A 20682-nucleotide genomic window follows, 5' to 3' on the forward strand; every position below is an offset into this window, starting at 1 on the left:
TGCCTGTCTGTTGCTAGGTAAGTGTGGGGTGGGGCTTAGACAGAATGCGTACAGTTGTCACCCATGATAGTCATCTTAACAATGGAAGCTGTGAGCTGCTCTTTCTGCTCTTCTCGTCCCTTCTGCATCCACAGGACTATGACCACAAGGACAGGAAGCCACAATGAAGGTGTCAAGAATTCAGCCCAGCAGCAGTACAGTTCTCTGGGTAAAGGGCTTGTTACCCAAGACTGGAGAACCCGAGTTCAACCCCTGGAACTCGAATAAATAGAAGGGGAAAACCGACTCCACAGTTTTCCATTAACTTTTACACATGTGTTCTGGCATGGGTACCCACATACACCTACATATATAATATACTCATACACAATAATATGAAAAGGGATTCTAGCGTGGGGATGGGGTTCACATCCTGGAGAGACAACTAACTACCTCTCTTAGCTTAGTAATTAAATGGTTAACATGCATGTTCATGAAAGTCACTGAATTATCAACCAAAAGGCTCATGGAGCAACAGATAATTAGAATGGGGAGACTGCTTACAGAATGACTTCTCGTGATTCCTTAGGACTCCTGCTTTTCCTGTTCTGGATGTGGACAAAATGGTGCTAAAGATGGGCAAGGAGCCAGGCCCTGGAGCCACATAGCTTCTCTCTGCTAGGCCAGAGCCAGGCAGTCTCAGCTGTTGCAGAAGGCACATACTTATCACCTGAAGTCGGGACAGACTGGCCTTAGGTTAACAGCTCTTCTACCAGGAGCTGATGGCATGGATAAGAGCAGGCCAGTTGAGGCAGAAGCAGGTTCTGAGGACTGAGTCTTCCTCTCATTGCTGGCCTTTGAGCACCTCTTCTCCGAGCCTGGAGCTCAGAGTCTAGGGGCTATTCAGCTGGCTTGCGTGTCAATGCACTACAGCTTTAAAAAAGTTTTAAAACTTTTATTTAATGTGTGTGAAGAGGGCAAGGGTGTCACGTGTGGAGGTCAGAGACCAACAATTTTGTAGCGCTGGCTCTCTCCTTCCACATTTATGAAGGTTCAGGGCATTGAACTCAGATTTCTAGGCTTGTATAACAGATGATAAGTATACTTACCCACTGAGCTATCTCACTACTCCCCCCCACACTTCTTAACGCATCAATGGCTGCACTAAAAACAAAAACAAAAAAAACCCCATACATGAAAAAAAGAAAACCCACATTTTTTTTTAAAGCACACATCATTATTGTAGAAATATGCCCTGTAGAAAACAAGGAAATCGTGAAATGAATCATGATTCTGTTAGCCTTCCTCCAAAACAAAACAGAAGATCAAGGCTCCTGGAGAGCTCTCGAGGTCCATGCCTTCTGGCCACACATTAGCTGGGAGTCTGCTGCAGCCTTGGAGGTGCCATCAGTTATGGGAGAAAGGCTAAGGCAGATCACATTGTCTTGGTTCCGAGACTGGCTAAGAAAAGGTCATTTTCAGCTGCCCAGGATGCAAAGCTACTGTCTATGTGATCCAAGGTCTTTTATTTATCCTTTGTTCAAAGCCAGTAATATATCCAAATATATTGCCTGGGGTAGTGGTGCACACCTGTAATCCCAGAACTTGAGGGACAGAGGCAGGAAGGTCAAGACTTCCAGGTCAGACTTGGCTGTACAATGAGCCCAAAGTCAGTTTGGGTTACATGACATCCTATCTCAAAAGCAAACAAACAGCTGGAAATCATAGCATCAGGAGACAGAGGCAGGCACATCTCTGTTCCAGGACATCCAGGGCAACACAGTGAGACTCTGTCTCAAAATACTAACAACAAGCTGAGTGTTGGAGGCAGAGGGAGGTGGATCTTTGAGTTTGAGGCCAGCCTGGTCTACAGAGAGGTCATGAATGGCCAGAGCTACACAGAGAAACCCTATTGAAGAAGAAGGAGGAGGAGGAGGAGAAGGAAGAAGAGGAGGAGGAGAAGGAGGAGGAGGAGGAAGAAGAAGAAGAGGAGGAGGAGGAGGAGGAGGAAGAGGAAGAGGACCCACAAACAAAATAATAGATATGTCTTTCTCAATAAATATGTGTGTATGTCACTCTGATGCTTGATATACCCTTGGATAGATGGGAAAGTTGTGAATAATTTCTTCTCTTTTAAAATTACATTTATTTATTTATTTATTTAGTGTGTACTTGAGTGGAAGTATACACACGTGCCGACTGAGTGTGCGGAAGTCAGAAGTCAACTTGTGGGAGTGGGAATCAAACTCCGGTCTTCAGGCTTGGTGGCAGGCACCCTTACTGAGCAAACTAACTGGCTCCTGAACAAGTTCTCTGTGATGTTACAAATGTTGCGGTTATAGACAACACCTTTGTACAGTCACCTTTGCTTGGATGTGATTATTCCTTAGTTCTGCAAGGCCAACTGCTTGGTCGAAGGCTGGACACAGTTTTAAAGCTACCTCTTTCCAGTCATAGCAGCAGTCCCCCGTGTCAGCACTATCTTACATCAGGAGCATCCCCACAGCAACATCAGTCTACATCATCACTCCCATACCCACAACATCAGCAGCCCCCGCATCAGCAGCAGTAGCTCCCTAGTAGCCCCCCCCCCACCCCACCAGCAGTACATTTTGGTATAGACATACTGCCTTACATCAAGTAGCTGCTGATTTTCTTTCTTTTCTTTTTTTTGTCAATTAGACTGAGATTCAGCAGGGAACCATAGTGGGGGCAGGGAGGAGAGACATTTTAGTAAGCTTTTGGTCTAGAACTAAACTGATCAAGGCCTTCCTTGACTTTGGAGCACCATGGAGGAGCTCTGGAGACGCTAGCAAGGGAAGGCCTTTGGGTGGTGGAGCAGGAAGGCCATCCTGTGGGCCTGACGCCAGGCATTTTCCCATGGAAGTGCTGCTGGGTCTAGAACAAGGTCTGTCACTCTGAGATCACTGGCTCTGTGGAATCCTCAGCGAGCCCTGTCCTGCTGACTGCCACCTTGTTCATGTTACTGCATGAGAGCCATATGAGGTAGGGCTATCTGATCTTGGGCTTCCTGCCTCTGGGAAAAAAATGAGTCTAAATGAAATGTTTTCCTTTATAAATTATCCAATTTCAGATGTTCCATTGTACCAGCAGAAAACAGACTCTAAAGACCTCACGCCACCCCTGGCGTGACTGAACTGTCCCCTAGTTCCAGGGTTCACACTCTGTCCGTGAAGCCAGCACCATTCCCCTGGGGTTTCCTGGGCTACTTTCCATAACCTTTAAGACGGGAAATCCCAAACCAGCCACAGTTCATTGCTCTCTTACCTCTTAGCTGTTCTCGTTGGAGGCGCTGTGCACTCCAGCACCTGGAAGAAGAAAGGACGTGGATAGTGAGTGGATTGGGGACAGACGGCGAGTAATGCAGGCTCATCTGTGACAAGCTCTCCAAGAGCCACTGAGATGTGGGCTAGCTGCACACAAACTGAGACAGGCACAGGGCCATGGCACACCCAAGGCCCTTTCTACTGAGACTGGCTTCTCAGCGTTGAATGCCTGCAGACTAGGAGAAACCCCAGCGCTCTTCCTTCTCAAGGCTCGGGGAATAGAAGCGACCTCTTTATTTATCTTTACTGATGGAGCCAATCAGCAGCTACTTATTGAACACCCTATGGCCATCTCACCATGGGTGGGCAGATCTCAGCAGTTACTGAACACCTACCATACATGCCGAACACTGTCCTAGGACCTGGAGTATGCAGCAGTGGAAAGAAGCATTTGCCCTTAGGGAGTCTGTGTTCTTGGAAATACTAAGAGCTGAATTAATAAACAAACATATAGTAGTCACAGGAAATAAAGTGCTATGAAGGGGGAAAAAAAAGAAAATCAAGAAGAGTAGGGAATGTTGAGAAGTAGTTTTAAAATTCTGAATAGTGGGGCTGGGATGTATGTAGCCCAGTTGGTTGACTGTTTGCCTTGCATATATGAAGCTCTAGGTTTCATCTCCAGCACCACATAAAACTAGGTGTGGTAGCATATGCCCGTGATCATTATACTTGGGAGGCAGAGGCAGGAGAACTGGAAATGCAGAGTCACACTTGGATATGCAGTAAGTTCAAGGGCAGGCTAGGATATAAGAGATGCAGAAGGAAAAAAGAAAAAAAAAAGAAAAAGAAAAGAAAGAGAAAGAGAAAGAAAGGTCTACAAACATGAGCACATATGGAAGGTTGGATTTCCAAGAGTGAAAAAATAACCCAAGAGTTGAGGATCTGAACTCAGTGGGTTATGGAAGAGTGGCTCCCAGGGTCAGGAACAAGAACATTTAAAGTCTGGAGGTGACGGACAGCTTGCCTGGCATGACCAGAGAGGACAGCTGTGTGACCAGAGTAATGACAAAGAGGAGGAAAGAGAGGCTCAAGAAGTAGAGAGGCAGCCGTGTGTGGTGGCGCACATGCCTTTAATCCCAGCACTTGGGAGGCAGAGGCAGGCGGGTTTCTGAGTTCGAGGCCAGCCTGGTCTACAGACTGAGTTCCAGGACAGCCAGGGCTACACAGATAAACCCTGTCTTGAAAACAAAAAACAAAAAACAAAAAACAAAAAACAAAAAACAAAAAACAAAAAACAAAAAAAAAAAAGAAAAGAAAAGAAAAGAAAAGAAAAGAAAAGTAGAGAGACAGTCCTGTAATTTCAAGGCACTAGAGGAAAGCCAGTATGCAAATTTGGGCTTTGCCCCAACAAGAGTGGAGCCACTAAAAGGGTTAATAGAGAGAAATGACATCATCCTAGAAGCACTGTTGAGAATAAACTTAACAACGTTAGAGTCATTCAGTCAGAGAGCCAGTTATTGCAGAAACCCCAGGGACAATGGTGGCTTGGACAGAGGAGTAACAAGGAGGTGTTGGGGTGTGGTCAAATTCTAGAACGTGGCGCTAACAGGCTTTGCCAATAGATAACAATTGAGAATTTGAGATTTTCTTGTTTGTTTTTGTTTTGTTTTGTTTTTCTAGACAGGGTTTCTCTGTGTAGCCCTGGCTGTCCTGGAACTTACTCTGTAGACCAGGCTGGCCTCAAACGCAGAAATCTGCCTGCCTCTGCTTCCTAAGTGCCGGGATTAAAGGAGTGCGCCACTACTGCCTGGCGAGATTCCTTTTTTTTTTTTTTAACTTGATAAATACAATTTTATTTTTTGACATGTTATTTTTTTTTTTAGGTATTTTCTTCATTTACATTTCAAATGCTATCCCAAAAGTCCCCTAGACCTCCCCCCACTCCCCTACTCACCCACTCCCACTTCTTGGCCCTGGTGTTCCCCCAAACTGAGGCATATAAAGTTTGCAAGACTAAGGGACCTCTCTTCCCAATGATGGCTGACTAGGCCATCTTCTGATACATATGCAGCTAGAGACATGAGCTCCGGGGGTACTGGTTAGTTCATATTGTTGTTCCACCTATAGGGTTGCAGACCCCTTTAGCTCCTTGGGTACTTTCTCTAGCTCCTCCATTGGGGGCCCTGTGTTCCATCCAATAGCTGACTGTGAGAGATTCCTTTTTAAAAGGTGGAGGAGGGGCTGGCAAGAGGAGCACTGACTGCTCTTCCGAAGGTCCTGAGTTCAGGTCCCAGCAATCACATGGTGCCTCACAACCACTTGTAGTGAGATCTGATGCCCTCTTCTGGTGCGTCTGAAGTCAGCTACAGTCTACTTACATATAATAATAATAAATAAATCTTTGGGCTGAAGCAAGCAGGGACTGAGAAAGCGTGGTTGAATGGAGCGATGGGGTTGACCAGAGCGAGCAGAAGTTCTAAAAAAATGCAACTCCCAACAACCACATGACAACCATCTGTACAGCTACAGTGTACTCACATACATAAAATAATTAATAAATAAATAAACCTTATAAAATAAAATAAAATGTGGAGGTGGCCATCTAGTTATTCTAGTTTGATTTTTGATGCTGCGATAAAACATGGCAAGCAAAAGCCCCCTGCAAAAGGCTTTCTTTCATCTGAACCTCCAGCTCATAATCTATCATTAAGAGAAATCATAGCAGGAACCACAGGGGACTGCTGCTTGCTGGCTTCTCTGGCTCATGTTCTGCTGAGTTGCTTAGATAGGCCAGGTCCATTTGCTTAGGGATAGTGCCACCCACAGTGGGCTAAGCCCTCTTACATCAATCACTATAATTCCTCACAGACATGGCCACAGGACAAGATGATTTCTTTGATTGGGATTCCTTCTTGCCAGGTGACTCAAGGGTGTGTTAAGTTGACAACAGAAACTAGTCAGAGCAAGCTCTGAGCTTGTGAGATACAGATGCCTGCAATGGCGCAGGCTTGGTAATGGGGCAGGGTGACTGGTGGGGAGATGTTAAACACTGATATCTTTTTTTTTTTTTTTTTTTTTGGTTTTTTGAGACAGGGTTTCTCTGTGTAGCTCTGGCTGTCCTGGAACACACTTTGTAGACCAGGCTGGCCTAGAACTCAGAAATCCGCCTGCCTCTGCCTCCCAAGTGCTGGGATTAAAGGCGTGAGCCACCACGCCCAGCTAAACACTGATATCTTTTAGGCATGCCACTAGAAGGTGAATCTGGAGAGGCTGGGAATGAAGGCTGGGAGTTTTTAGCATGTAGCTCTTTAGTGTCATGGTGTAGGATAAGACTACCAAGAGGGTGGATGTCAGGGAGAAGCTGGGGACAATAGAAGCCCATTCAACAGTTTAGCAAAGGTGCCTGAGGACTATGTGTAGGAGGGCCAACAGGATGGGAGCCAGGGGGGATGAGCAGCACACAGAGACAGGCCACCGAATGTGAAGACAGAGAACTAAAGACTGGATGTAGCATCTTGCAGCTACCTGGTCACGGCAGGACCAGCAGAACAGATGGGATGAACATGAAGACGGGATGATGAGTGGAGGTAGCTGCCACAGCAGGAGGGACTTCAGAACGGAAGAGAAATTGGCTCTCTCTTCACTGTCCTCAAATGCAGACTGCAAAGCTGGCTCACTCACAACACCTCTAACTGCAACTATGGATAGGGCCAGGTTCCCCCAGTTGTCATGTTCCATCCATTTCAGGGCTCACAAGTCTGCGCTCTCTCTCCTTCTCCATTCCTATGAAGTCAGTTCTATCTCACATTGCCATGTGTAGCCTCAGGATAATGTCCATAGTCCAGGGCTGCTCATCTGATCTTCCGTGATGGGAGGCTCAAGGGCTCCTGTTCTCTCTCCACAGGGATAAAACTCATCAGACATGCCATTAGCAGAGAGGCAACTTCAGATGCCAATGAGCCTATGAGCACAGTAATATGGAGCAAGGGATAGCAGAAGGCACGGAGGAGCCTCCTCCTGATACAGCCCGTATTGTCAGCTGGGCTCTCTGGTGATGGCTGGACAGACATCCTGGGCCAATCCTTTCTGATGCTTTCTTCTTAGCATCTTTTGTCTGCAATTCTGCACCTTGGCTGGGGACTGGGCTGACCAGCTACAGAGCCAGAAGGAGAGCTCCCTCGTGCCTGATATTGTGAGCTTTCTCCTTCACAACTACGAAAACATAAAAGACAGTGCCTTTCACTGATGGAGCTTTGGGAAATACTGAAGACAGAATCCCCCGCCCCCAAGAGGCACGTATAATCCTACTTCTCAGCAGTAACTACAGCTAGCATTTGGTATTAACTGGGGTAGTGGCACATGCCTGTGATCCCAGCACTGGGAAGGCAAAGGCTGGAGGATCAGGTTTAAGCCCAGCCTGGTCTACACAAGAAGCTTCAGGTCAAAAGCTTTTGTGTATGAGGCTTAGTCTCATACACAAAAGCATTTCATAGACATCCTTCCAGACAGTTGTTTCCTTATATATTTTTAGATAGAGTCTCGTCCTGTTCAGGTTGGCCTTGAACTCCTGATCCTAATGACTCCATTTCTCAAGTTCTTGAATTACAAGTATACATCACCGTGTCTGGCTTGCAACGGTAAAACTGGGAGGAAGGAAATGAAAGCAAGCTGTATGTGGTGGCATATGCCTGTAATCCCAATGCTCAGAGGCTGAGGCAGGAGGATTGCAGGGATTTTGAAGTCAGTCTGGAATGTACAGCAAGGCCCTGTCTCAGTAAGGGGCTGGATGTCTCAATGGTCAGAGCACTCCCTGGCTGCTCTTTCAGAGAACCAAGGTTTGATTCCCAGTACACATGGGGTGGTATACAATTGTCCCTAATTCTAGTTCCGGAGGATATGATGCACTATTCCAGCCTCCATGGACACCAGACATACATGTAGAGCACATACATGCAGGCAAAACATCTATATGCATAAAAGAAAGAAAGAAAATTTAGTTACAAAACCAACAAAACCAAAAAGAGAAACCATGAACACTGTTTTTGTGACTTGAGTTTTTATATGAAATCCTCTTGTCATCTGAGTTTCCTCTTCAGGATAATTTTTGTTTCTTATCCTTAAACACTGGCCTTGTTTCTAGTCAGTGCCATCAAAAGTCGGTGTTGTAATGAACAATCTGGTGTCTTTTATTTTTCCTCAGAAGTGGGTGGAGGCTCCAAGTCGTAGACTGTTTCCTTCCGTTATTAAATACAAGTGTCATTGCCTGGTGTCATGGTCTCATGGCAGCAAGGGGGGGGAGGGTGTTGGCTGGTGGGGGGCGGGAAGGAAGATGGAGCTCCAGACACCAAGAAGCTTGGCTAAGAGGCTAATTCAGGCAGGCCCTAGTCTCTCTTCCCCCTTAAGAGCCCATGTTTCAGGAAAACAATAGGCTCCTCCCATTGGCACCATGAAATCCATGGGGGATTCCCCACCTCAGCCGGAGTGCAATGTCCTTCTCTGACCCCAGGAAAAAGCCCACTCCGGCCCCTTGGGGAAATCCCCATGGGTAAGCTCCCCCCATCCCCCGGAATGGGGGAAAAATCCTGGCTTGGGGTCAGAGATGTAGGGACACTCCCTGGTTTGCTCTCCATCTCTCAAGGGACTTCTAGGGACAGTCTGTGCCCTTAGAGGCAGTGCCTAGAGAGTAAGAGAGTCCCAAACCTGAAGGTCACCACACCGGGGAGTGCATCCAGACCCTGACCTATCCCGGGGGTCACCACACCGGGGAGTGCATCCAGACCCTGGCCTATCCCGGGGGTCACCACACCGGGGAGTGCATCCAGACACTGACCTATGGGGGGGTCACCACACCGGGGAGTGCATCCAGACATTGACCTATGGGGGGTCACCACACTGGGGAGTGCATCCAGACACTGACCTATGGGGGTCACCACACCGGGGAGTGCATCCAGACACTGACCTATGGGGGGTCACCACCTGGGGAAGGCATGTGTTGCAGGGTGGGACTCTGCTGACTGCACACTTAGAGCTAGTAACACCTGAACTCAGTGCAGTGGCACTCACACATGCTACTCCAGAGGCCTGAGCTAGCTCATCTGTAAGATGAGTATGATGACATCGACTAAAACACTGGTAAAATACACAGGTATCCGGTGTCCAACAAACCCAAAGGCCTGGAGGGTTGCCTCCCCACCATGCTCCATGACACAGACAGGAAGCTCCGCAGTTTACTCTAGTAGACAGAGTTGGTTGTCCTCTACCCATTTGCTACACCGCCTGGACACTCCTGACTTACAATGTACCATCGTTCCTGTACTGGTCCCAAACGCACATCCCCAATCCTTGCTCCGGGACACTTTTAAGGATGAGGCGGGCCATCTTAGAAACTAGCTTAGAATGTTAGGTACCTTGTCCACATCACAGGAGGAAGAGGGTGGGGAAGGTCAGAGCTGGGTTCTGACCCCTGGGGACTCATTTTGTTGGGAGCGATGGGCCTGCAGAGGGATGTGGGGGTAAAAATGGAGCAGCCAATTCATAAGTCTTAAAGAGAGAGAAGGTATATCCTTAGGAGGGGCAGCACCCCACCAGTACCCTGCCTCTCCCATGATCACCTGAGCCCCAACCCCTCTTCCTGGGATCTGCCTGTAGATGCCCAGGGCCAATGAAAAGGGCATGGGGGTGTCCTAGGCTCCTCTGTCAGTGCAGTCCTGCCAGCAAGGGACTTGGGAATCCACACCCAGGGTGAACATTGGGACTGTTAGGCACCTGTCTTGGAGCTGGCTGACTTTGCTGTGAGCCAGAAAGGACTCCCTCCCACCAGACCATGGATTTACTAATTCCTGAGAGCCCAAGACCAGGACCCCAGATGCAGTGAAGAGAGGCAGCTAGACTTAAGCCAGGGATAAGAGGGGATGCAGAGTATTCAGGGTTCAGATGACTAAGACTAGCCTCCCTTTCCCCTGCTAAGTGGAGCACCTGTGGAGAAGCAGGCCTGTAGCTGATTCATCTGCCTGGCCCCACCACACCCAAAAGGTTACTCCTCAGAGAACTGAAACCCAGTCACCTTAATTGATTGGCACTGTCAGTATGCAGGATGACAGTTGACATCTGCTTTGCATGCCTGAGCCATCAGGGCCAGGGGCCAGTCTTCTTGACTCAATGTGACCTGGCCCTGATGGATCAGGACTGCATCCCGCCCTCTCTAGCATCTGTAGAGTGTGTCTCTTCCCTTCCCAGGTCAGGAACACATGGCTAACTTCCCTTCCTTAGTCAAAGGGAGGGAAATGATGTGATGCTAGGTACTTCCCTGGTGATGGCAGTGGGCTGGCTATACGGCAGTGTCTGCTCGCTTGCATCAGGGAGCTTGCTAGACCACGAGAAAGTGAAACGAAGATTCATTATCTCCTCGCACAGACTAAAACTGTGGTCCGGCTAGCTGATACTTTCCAACCTGTCAGCCTCACTGTGCCAACAGACTGCATGACGGCCAATAACCTGGACGCCTCACGCCTCACCTCGCGGTGCATGTGCCTGTCGTCCCAGCTATTTGGGGTGACAAGGAAGTCAAGGTCTGCCTAGGCTACAGAGTGAGTCTTAGGCCAGCCTGGGCATAAGGTGCCTGGAAGTAACACACACCTACATGCAGGTATGCATGCGCGCGCACACACACACACACACACACACACACACACACACACACACACGAACAAAAGAGTCCAGAGAACACATCAGTAAGAACAAAACTGATAGTTTTAAATACCATAGTGAAGCAAGGGGGAGATTCGGAGGTTGGAGAACATCTGACCCAAGGGTGGATCCACTTGAGTGTGAAGACTGACCCATGCCACGTGGCATCAGTGGGAGTGGCACCTCCCGCAGCTCAGCAGGCATGTGCAGATGTCTCTTTTGGATCAGCTGTGGAGCCAGTGTGGGCTGGGGCTGGGGCTGGGGATGGGGATAGGGTAGGCTGGATGTGGGGGAAACCCTGGCTGATCATTGTGCACATGCACACGTGCATGTTAAATCAGGTTCCCTCCCCTCCCACCCACCTTGCCCCCTCCCCTTGGTCAGACCCTGCTCTTGTGTGCTGGGGCCTGCACAGTGAACAGTGTAGACTTGTCCAGCTGGCTGGCCCAAGGGAAATTCTACCCTCCCTGAGTCACCACCCAGCGGGAGCTATGCACAAGCTTTGGACTACAAACAATCATTGAGCTTGCTTTGGCGGCTGCTCTGCTTCCAGAAATCCCCTGTGATGTGTTGGGATGGAATCTGGGTCCAGAAACTTCCCCATTTCCACCCCCCACCCCCCATTTTGCACAGAATGATACCCTAGCAATCACATGCTACTTCATGAGATCGACGTCCCCACAGAAAAGACAGAATCTTAGACTCAAGAATTTATCATTGTTGGGTCCAAAAGAAGCCCAGGACAAATGCCCATTAGCATACCAAAGCGCACACTGGCCTCTGGGTCACTTAGTACCTGTGGCTCCTCTCAGCTCTTCTCCTATCCTAAATCTTCAGCTCATGGACTTTGCTCTCCTCCCCAAGTCCATTTGCTCTTGGTTCTTGGCCTGCCCCTCCCCCATTTCCTCTTTCTTCTTCTCTCTGCTCCCTTCAATACTTGGTAACTCAGTTCAGTCAATTGGCCATGTCCATGGTCCTACTTTCTATTCTTACTCTAGACTCTTCCATATGCCTCTGGCAGGACTTTCTCTCCTATCTACAACAAAAATCTCAACGATACTTTGGAGCGATCATGTACTCATTTCATTTTCTTAGGGTGTGCAGTGACCAAGCCCCTCCCTACCTTGTTGGCTGGGAGCCTACTGGGAGCCCCTGTCAACTGGCTGTGAGGGCCCCAACCTACCTGATAGACACAAGCTCCACTCGCCTCCTCCAAGAAAATGACTCTAGGGCCAGTTTCCTTCAACTCTTTAAGTTTTATGCTAGATATTCAAAGTTACAGTGCATAAGTCTCAGCCCATGGCCATGGACCACTGCTGTGGCCTAGCACAGTTGCTGACTGAAAAACAAACCAATCATGGTTGAGGAGAAGGCTTACTGTAGATAATGAGGGAGAGAATAGCCAGAGGCACCTGGAAGGCTCCAGACTGAACATGGCCAACAGTAGTCTGAGTGGGGGGCAGGAAGTCAAGAGAATGCAAAGGAACTAAGAGGACCAAAAGTGAGTAGCCAAAATGGCTGAGGTGATAAAGGAATCAGAATCTGGGGAAAGGGAAGTCTGGGGGCTGGAGAGGTGAAGGGTAGGGAGTGGGATATGCCAGCCTGGATGACTCTGTAAGAGGCAATCACAGTCCTGAGTATGGACCGAGGGCCCTGGAGCCAGAGTCTGTCTGATATGCTAAATAGGCACCTCAGTTAGCTGTTTGATCAAGTTTGAGACCTGACTCTGCCTAGGACTAGCAACACTCACTGGTGATCCTGTGCCTAGTCTTAGGTACGACCACCAGTCGTGACTCCCTACCTGTGTCTCTCTCTGTCCCCTGGCCCTGCCATCACCTTCTCCCACTTCTTCTCTCTCCACTAAGTGCTCAGAAACTCAGGCTGGGGCAGTGGCCCTTGAAAGCTACAAACTGTGCACACAGTTCTGGCTGCCTGTGAATTCTTCCAGAGAGAGGGTCTACTTGTTCCAAGAGATCCTGGAAAAGGAGTGAGATCTCAAACAAGCTAAGAACTACTAGACCAAGCCCTCTTTACACTTATAATTTTTAATTATTTTTTACTTGCTTGTTCTATATGTGTGCTTGTTTGTCTGAATGTACAACTGTGCACAGGCAGGTGCTCGAAGAGGCCAGAGGTCAAGTTCAGGTGTCATTTCTCAGGTGACACCCACCTTGTTTTGTGACACAGGGTCTCTTTGATCATCTGGAGCTTTCTGGGTGACTTCGTGAGTCCAGGGTTCTACCTCTCCCTGCTCCTGCAGAGCTGGGATTATAGCCCTGAGCCATCTCACCTGGCTTTTCTGTGATCTCTGAGGAGCGAACTATTGTCTCACATTTGTGCAGTAAGCAAGAGCTTTTCAGACTGAAGTATTTTCCTAACTCTGTTAGTCTGGGGTCTCCACGAGGCAGGCAAGGGTGGCCCAGAACTCACCATGTAGCCCAGGCTGGCTTCAGTTGTAGCTTTTCTCCTCTATCTCCTGAATTACAGACATCCACCACCTCACACAGATGACCCCCTAACACACACACACACACACACACACACACACACACACACACACACACACAGAGAGAGATTGAGGTACAATACAAATCTGAGCAGAGAGGGATGACACTAAATACTTGCCCGTATCTAAGAACATGGAGACATGGAGTTGGGCTAGGATGGTAACCGGTAAGTGTCTAGAGACGCGGGCAATGCTTTGAAGAGTGTAAGCTCCACTGGTTGGGGAAAGCCTGGGCCTCCCAAGACTCCAGAGAGAAGGGAAGATTCTTGCCATGGCTCAGGGCCCCGCAGCCCTGCATGTTTCCTTCATGTCAGACTGTTAAGTGAGAAGAATGAGCCTGGGAGGAAGGACCCCCAGGAGACCTCCGGCTACATCCTGGGTCCTGCTCTCTCCCCAGGCCAAGACACAGATGCCTATGGGAATGGAAGGCTGAGAACACATACCCCTGCCCCCAGCAACTCCAGAAGCTCGAGCTCTGCTCCCAGCCCCAGTTCCAGGGAAGTGAATCTGTAGGGCCTTGGGCTTCTCCTGGACTAGCAGGCTGTTTCAAGATGAATAGCTGAGATTTTGTTTTTTACCCCATGTTTTCAGAAACTGTTTAAAAAGATATAACCATCCCAACTGCTTACATGACCCTCGGGGAATCTCTACAGACAGCGTTCTTGGTTCACGATTGTAGCCAGGACTAAAAAAGGTTTTGCTTGTGCCTTGCATAACAGAGCTGTGTATTTTGCTCTAATTTGTTTTGTTTGTTTTTCCTGGTGTCTGGTGTTGCACTTCATACACCGCAGGTTCTGGGTCCCTGAACAATCTGCCCACAACTTGCTTGGTTTGAGATCTTTAGAGTGACTTAATAACAACAGTGAAGGGTCCTTTAGCAGCACAGCAGGAGTCTGCTCTTCCTGATGCTGGCTTCTAAGTGTGTGGGTCTGTTATCCTGTCCTCTCAGCATGCATGATCTGACTCTTAGGGTTAACTCTGGATTGCGGCCTCAGAATCCATAAAGTCTCTTTCCAGTTACATATGGAAGGCAAAGCCTCTGGGGACAACCTTAGAACAATGTGAGGTCTGGGTTTCTTTCTTGAACCTTCTTTGGGGGTCTCTGTGACACAGCACTGGGATTAAAACCCAGGGAACCAGCCTTAGAGCAGTTGCTGCTCTCTAAGCTAACACAGTGGTCTGGTCACTGACCCGTCCAGTGTAAAGGAATGATAACACTTGAGAACACTTTGGGTGTAGCCCCAGAGGTTATTCTGGGGCTCTAGAGATGGGCTTCTTCATGCTCTGAAGCCTCCAAGAATTCCCACTAAAGGGCTGGGAAAATGGTTAAGAGCACTGGCTGCTCTTGCAGACAACCCCGGTTCCGTTCCTAGCACCTGGCAGGGAGGCTCACGACTGTCCGTAACTCCAGTCAGAGGAGATGCAGTGTTGCCTTCTGGCTTCCACAGGCACTGCATACACACTGTGCACTACATATATGTTTAAAAACATTCCTTCATATAAAATACAAGTAAGCAACATCTTAAAAAAAAATTAGGGCTGGAGAGATGGCTCAGTTGTTAAGAGCACCGACTGCTCTTCCAGAGGTCCTGAGTTCAAATCCCAGCAACCACATAGCGGCTCACAACCATCTGTAATGAGATCTGATGCCCTCTTCTGGTGTGTCTGAAGACAGCTACAGTGTACTTACATATAATAAATAAATCTTTAAAAAAAAATTCCTAACAACAGTCAAGGCAGTGCCAACATCTAAGCCAGAGTCTCCTGACTTCCACCCGTGCTGAACACCCTGCTAGAGAAAAGAAGGTGTGTGGGGGTGGGGAGTGGGGCGAACATTCACATCCAGGAAAAAGGGAAGTGGGGGGCCTCTAGAGATGACTCAGAGGTTATGAGCACTCACTACTCTTAAAGAAGACCTGAGTTCAGTTCCCAGCACCCATATAAAGTGCCTCACACCCACCTACAATTCTAGTTCTCGGGATCCAAAACCTCTTCTGGCCTCTGCAAATGTGTATGCCCGTGTGCACTAGTGCACACACACATCACAGACACTCATTGATATACACAGATAGCTAAAAAGACTGGTGGAAGCCTCTGTTTGTTTGACCAGAGTCAATGTAATGGCATGCATTTGTAATCTTCATATTCAATAAGCTGAGGCAGGAGAAATGTAAGTTTGAGGCAGGTCTAGACTACACAAGACCTTGTCTCAGAACAAACAGTGGCCAAGACACTCCAGCCTGGAGACTACTGACCTAAAAATAGTGCCACAGGAATAGGAAGGGACAAATTTTTCAGAATGGCATCAGGAAATTGCAATTAAGCCAGATGCTGAGAACATGAAGGTTTCTGTTGGGAGGAGCATCAGAGGCAGAGAGAACTGAATAAGCAAAGGCTGGGATTTAGGTAGACATAGAAGGTTGGTGTGGCTCCTGGCATGTGGTCAGGCCAGTGGCGCCAGTGCACAGGGTCCTGGAGAACGGAAAGGGAGATAATAAAATCAGGCTTTGATTATGGTGGCTGTGGTACCTGCAGCTTCAGGGTGCAGGCAGTTCTCAAGTCAAGACCTATAAAACTGTTTTTTTACTCTCCTGATAGAATTGTCGTCTCTGAGGCTTACTACCTCAGTCTGCTCATCCAGACCTGGTCCTGGAAGCTTCCAGACTCCATACAATCTAATCTAGGCTTAGAATGTTTTCAGTTTCTGAGACTTGCTGCTGAATAAGCTCACCCTTTCTAGTTCTGTCTGAGATCTGCCTGGCTGGTTCAACTCAGCTGTTCTGGCTCAAAGTCCTCTATGAGCTGACTGATTCAATCTGGGTTCTCTCAGGGTTTTTTTAATTGAATTGTTCTGCAGGCCTCATATTAAGTTTGGTGATATGTTCGAATATGGCTTGTCTGTCTTCACCTGTGTCTAGCTTGTTCTCTCTCTGCAACCTGTTTCTCTATAGCTGACCCTGGTAAAACTGCCTCCTCCTCTTTTTCTCTTTCTCTGCTCCTTAAGTAGCTTCTCTTTCTTCTCTCTTCTTGTGAGAGGTTGGGCGTATCCTATTCTGCCAAATCTTTTTCTGATTCATCACTTTGTCTGTCAATCTACTAGACATCACTTTCAAACATGGGTGCTTCTGTCTACAAACTAACCTTACCTTCATTGTTTGGGATTAAGTCTGTATGCCAGCCGGAAGGATTAAAGCTATGTGCTAAGTGCTGAGCCACACCACAACTAGAAACAAGTGTTTTTAGTAAGTAGCACAATCTCGGGGTTCACAGTGTGAACAAATGTCCCGCAACAAAGGCCACTCCCCAGGGCTGCTCCTTGATAATGGCTGGATGATAATGGCTGGAGTGTGTGATGTCCAGAGTGTGTTGTTGATGTGAGAGGGTTGTGCCAAGACTCAGACATACAGGGAAAGAGCAAAACCTTCCTGCCTTCCCCTGGTGTGAGGCTCAAAAAGATGCCAAAGCCGCCTTCTGGTTCAAGTGCAGGTGTTGACAGTGTGTGCAGAAAATGTCCACCATAGCTTTCTCCTGGCAACAGCTCTACCCACTATGTTTACAGCCTGAAGACTGCCTACCTAGAGACTCCTACAGAAACCAGCTAAACCTGACTCTTTGTTCAGCTGTATATAAATATAACAACCTGCCTCCCTGTTTATCTGTAGGTGATAACCCCACCTCCTTGTTCAGCTGTATGTAATAACCCTGCCTCTCTGTCAACTGTAAATAATAAACATGCTGAGCTTCCTGCACACTCTGGTTTCTCTGTCAGAGAGCCTGGACCATCTGATCCCAGCTTTTCCGTGTGTCTGTGTGATGGTCATTTCTACATCCCCTAGCTGCGCCAAGTCAGGTCAATTCCTGGAAACCATGTCAAGGATGTGTACTCTAGGCTAGTCCATTTCTGCTCAGGGAGAGCACTCCAGAGGTCCAGTCAGCACCAGGCTGGTTGGGACATTCTTCAAGGTCAGTCTGAGGTGTCTCCTAAGAGATCTTCCTTCTTTTTCCTTCCTTCCCAGGAACCAGACAGTAGCCACTCTCACCAGGCTAACTTTCCTGTCCATTTCTCCAGCTTTATCTTTCAGTGAATCTGCATTTCCTGGTCCTGCCTGGCGTCTGCCTCCCAGAGGATCTAGGACAGCTGAGGGGCTAGTAAGAAGGCTTAAGTGGGTAAAGACTCACTGTGTATGCCTGACGACCTGAGTGTGATCCTTGGATCCCACCTACAGGTGGACCAAGCAAACCAATGCAACCAAAGTTGTCCTGTGACTTCCACATAGGCCACCATGCTAATATTAAATATAAAATTAAATGTAAACGTGATTACAGAGGTGTTGGGCTGAAAGCTCAGGACTTGCTGGCAGAGAGAAGCTGCTCAAGTATTTTAGACAGAGAAGACACAACTAGATGTGAGTTTTGTGAAAATAAATTCCCAAAAATGGGGCAACGGGTGCACTGGGGGTGACAAAGGCACCTGGAAGCATGCATGATCTTTTTGTCCTGTTGCTTCAGCGTATTTCCACACTTCTTTTTTTCTTTTTCTTTTCTTTTTTTGAGACAGGATTTCTCTGTATAGCCCTGGCTGTCCTGGAACTCACACTGTAGACCAGGCTGGTCTCGAACTCAGAATTCCGCCTGCCTCTGCCTCCCACGTGCTGGGATTAAAGGCGTGTGCCACCACTGCCCAGCTTATTTCTACACTTCTAAGTGACTGCTTTGCTCGTACCTACCCCTCCACTATCTGCTCCCCCTCTCACTGGCTCCCCCAGCTACCCTGCTTCTCTGCTTCAATGTCACACCTGTATATGTGAGTTTACAGTTAAATCTCAACTATGCACAAACGGAGACGTGCCATACATTCTCTCTCTTTCTGCCCTCCAGTCCACCTGCTGCATCTTTCCTCTGCCTTCACGCTGTCTCTTCTACTGTCTGCAGAGTACATACCATTTACTATACGTTTATTCTTTAACTCTACAGTCTCAGTATTAGGAACCTACCTTACAGGAATGCTACGGCAAATGTATAAGGGAATAAGAGCAAGGATGTTTTTACAGTCCTCTATAGCTCTGAGGAGGACACCGCAAAATCCATTAGGAAGAACATGAAAATCTGGTATGTTAACACAGTGGAACATGTACCACAGAAGAGTTAAAGAGAACACAGTGGCCGAGCATGGTAGTACACACCTTGAATGCCAGCACTTGACAGGCAGAGGCAGGAGGATCTCTGTGAGTTCAAGGCCATCCAGGGCTGTATGGTGAGACCCTGTCTCTATCTAAATAAATAAATAAATAAATAAATAAATGAATAAAATAACATAGGGACTGGGAGATGGCCCCAGTGGCTAAAGCACTTGCTATACAAGCATGAGAGCCAGGATTCAGATCTCCAGAAACCCGTGTAAATGCCAGGTGGCCATGGTGCTTGTCTGTAATTCTAGCTTTGGAAGGTGGCTGCAGAGACAGGAGAGTCCCAGAACAAGCCGGCTAGAAAAATCGGCCATTCTGGAGAGCTCTGGATTTGGTTGAGACACCCTGACACAATGAGTAAAGTAGAAAAGAGATCGATGATAGTTCCTCCACATGCAAGAGAACACACGAGTCTATGCACCAATACATACATGCAAAAGGAGGTGTACATGCATACAGGCACACCCTACACACACAGGTAAAAAAGTAAAACAGGTCTCTATGTATTGTCTTAAAGGACGTACACACAAAAAAAATGTTATTGATAAAACTCCAGTTGCTGGATAAAGAATACAATGATCCCATTTTCATGGCCAAGCTTCAAAGTCAGGCATGGTGGGACAGACCTGTAATCTCAGTACTTAGGAAGCAGAGGATCATGAGTTGAGGCTAGCCTGGGCTACACTGAGAGAGATCATCTTGTCTCAAAAAACCAAGGGCAAAGGTGTCTCAAAAAACCAAGGGCTTTGGGGGTTTGAATGAGAATGGTCCCCATAGGCTCATATATTTGAAGGCTTAGTCCCTAGTTTGTGAACTGTTTAGGAAGGGTTAGGAGGTGTGGTCTTGTTGGAGTGGGTGTGATCTTGTTGGAGGAGGTGTTTTACTGGGGAAGGGCTTTGAGATTTCAAAAGCCCAAAACTTGCCCAGTGTCTATTTCTCTCTGCCTGCTGCTATGGGATCAGGATGTAAAGTTCTCAGCTACTGTGCCAGCGCTATGCATGTCTGCTTCCCACAAGTATGATCATGGACTAACCTCTGAAACTGTAAGCAAGCTCCCGATTAAACGATTTCTTTTATGAGTTGCTTTGGTCACGGTGTCTCTTCACAGCAATATAACTTTAACTGCATAGCCCCCAATGTATAGTTGTTTACATAAGTAAGTTTGGGGAGGTGTGCCAACTATTTACCCTGTGGTGCTGGGTGGGCCTTTCACTTTTTGTTTTGAGACAGGGTTTCTCTGTGTAACAGCCTTGGCTCTCCTGGAATTCACTCAGTACACCAGGCTAGTCTCAAACTCATGTGATCTGCCTGCTTCTGCCTCCTGAGTGCTGGGATCAAAGCCACCGCCTGGCTCAGCCTTTCAGTTTTTACTTTATTGCCTTTTAAATAGTGTCATGATGAATACTGGGGGACTTTTGTTTGGCTTGGTGGTTCTTGTATTTTTCAACTTTTTTGTTTTTGTTTTTGTTTTTGTTTTCAAGACAGGGTTTCTCTGTGTAGCCCTGGCTGTCCTGGAACTCACTCTGTAGACCAGGATGGCCTCGAACTCAGAAATCTGCCTGCCTCTACCTCCCAAATGCTGGGATTATCAATTTTTGTTTTATTTGTTCTTTTGTTTGTTTGTTTTTGTTTTGAGACAAGGTTTCTTTGTGTAGCCTTGGCTGTCCTAGAACTCTCCTTGTAGACCAGGCTGGCCTCTAACTTAAAGAGATCCATCTACCTCTGCCTCCCAAATGCTGGAAATAAAAGCTGGCGCCTCCATGCCCAGACTATTTTTTGAACTTTTGAATGATTAGTATAGTTAACTTCTCTCATGGAAGAACAAAGCTTTAATTTACAAAGCTCCCTCTGGACTGGAGATGTAGCTCCAATGGTAGAATGGTTAGTTAGCATTCACAAAGCCATAGGTTTGATTCCTAGCATCTCATAAACTTGGGGTAGCAGTGGATGCCTGTAATCCTAGCACTTGGAAGTTCAAGGTCATCTTTTGCTACATAGCAACTTTGAAGCCAGTCTGGGATACATGGATGTTGTCAAA

At 47.6% G+C, this 20682-nt stretch overlaps 1 long non-coding RNA gene across 1 annotated transcript in view; it reads right to left on the reverse strand.

Annotated features, from left to right (window-relative positions):
• Positions 1–20682, reverse strand: part of Gm12216 (predicted gene 12216) — a 73768-nt gene that overhangs the window by 24820 nt on the left and 28266 nt on the right. The window contains exon 3 of the long non-coding RNA NR_033332.1: positions 3268–3308. This is a non-coding gene — a long non-coding RNA (predicted gene 12216). The remainder of the gene's footprint in view (positions 1–3267; positions 3309–20682) is intronic.

Source organism: Mus musculus, chromosome 11 (genome assembly GCF_000001635.26).
Source record: "Mus musculus strain C57BL/6J chromosome 11, GRCm38.p6 C57BL/6J".
NCBI classification, from domain to species: Eukaryota; Metazoa; Chordata; class Mammalia; order Rodentia; family Muridae; genus Mus; species Mus musculus.